The sequence below is a fragment of the Brassica napus genome, unplaced genomic scaffold (assembly GCF_020379485.1).
Source record: "Brassica napus cultivar Da-Ae unplaced genomic scaffold, Da-Ae ScsIHWf_1857;HRSCAF=2494, whole genome shotgun sequence".
NCBI classification, from domain to species: domain Eukaryota; kingdom Viridiplantae; phylum Streptophyta; class Magnoliopsida; order Brassicales; family Brassicaceae; genus Brassica; species Brassica napus.
Window position 1 is genome coordinate 39,585 of NW_026015274.1, and position 1,459 is coordinate 41,043.

General features: G+C 46.1%; 1 non-coding gene across 1 annotated transcript; it reads left to right on the forward strand.

Moving 5' to 3' along the window:
- Positions 1-355: 355 nt before the first annotated feature.
- On the forward strand, positions 356-461 carry LOC125599497. Its single transcript, XR_007333245.1, has one exon. It is a non-coding gene; the product is annotated as a small nucleolar RNA R71 (small nucleolar RNA).
- The last annotated feature ends 998 nt before the right edge of the window (positions 462-1,459 follow it).

Here is a 1,459-nt window from a genome sequence, read left to right on the forward strand (position 1 = left end):
GCCCTGGTTTCCAAATTTCTGGAATCTGGTACCTCCGATGTAGTTCACATTTTCTTCTCCTTCCGTATCTACTACTTCTCCTTCAGCTAAACAGACTTGCTTCCTAAGAAGCTCGTGCACCACATCTAACTTAGCTCTTACTTCGTCCATCTGTTCCTTCCCGATAGAGGCTACAGACTTCTTCCGTTCAGAGTCCGTGTTTTTGGTGCTGCTGCTGTTAGCAAGGTTTTTGATAAGTCTCACAGCTTTTAACGGATTTTGAGTAGTGAAGTTTCCTTCACTCGCCGTATCAAGAGCCATTTGATACTGTAAGGCGAGACCTCGGAAGAAAGTGCTTAGCAGCTGCACTTCGTTAAATTCGTGGTGTGGACAGTCTCGCTGGAAGAACCTAAACCTAATCCACGCATCTTTGAAGGACTCTCCAGCCTCCTGCGAGAATGTGGAAATTTTGTTTCGAAGTTCTTCAGCACGCGCCTCATGGAAGAAGTTTCGTAAGAAAGCATTCTTGATGTCGGCCCAGGATGTTAAGGATCCTGTGGGTTGCTGCCTAAGCCAGTGCATTGCTTCTCCATTCAGTGTGTATCTGAAGAGCTTGCACAGCAGGTAATTTTCGGGGACTCCTTCCATCCGAATAGCAGCGATTAAATCCTCGAACCGTTCTAGATGCTCCATAGGATGCTCGTGCGGTAAACCAGAGTAGGGTATCTGCGACACGAGAGTGTAGTATTGAGGCTTCAGCTCGGAATTCTGCTTCTGGATCTCCGGAAGTCGAATAGTTGATCTGTTGGAATACTACTCATCTGGGCGATTGTAGTCGGCCAGTGGTTTCGATCGAGCGTCCTCGTCTACAGGTTGAGCAGCTCCTGTAGCATCAGCATCAGGGATTACAGTCCCATGAGCATCTATTGTCTGACCTGTTGCATTACGCAGATGACCGTCCTGGTCATACAGGTTTCCGTTCTCGTCCTGTGTTAGAATAATAATGTTTACCATTTTTGACGACACGATATCGATCGACGTACGCGGTGTAGTATCGATCGTTGTCGAACGATTAGGATCGATCGACGATGAAGGTCTGGTGTCGGTCGATGGTTGGTTGTGAGTATCGATCAACGACGAAGTTGTTGCGTCGAGCGATGTGGAACGTTGACCTCTACGGATAGTGCGTTCCAAGTGAGCAGGATCGTCTGAGAACAACAAGTCTTTCTCCTTGTTGCTTCTGGTACCGCTGGGCATGCACCCGAAAAGACAAGAAAAAGATTATGTTAGAAAGGGGGTAGAGAAAAGAATAAGAATCAATAAAACTAAATCTAATGGCGATCAAAACTCCCCGGCAACTGCCCAAATTTGATACCACTCAAATTACCCTAAAGAGTGTTACTCTCATCAAAAGAGGTTCAGATGTAGTACTTAGGGATCAAATCCACAAGGAGCTAGGGAACAATTAAATCTAGTGTTT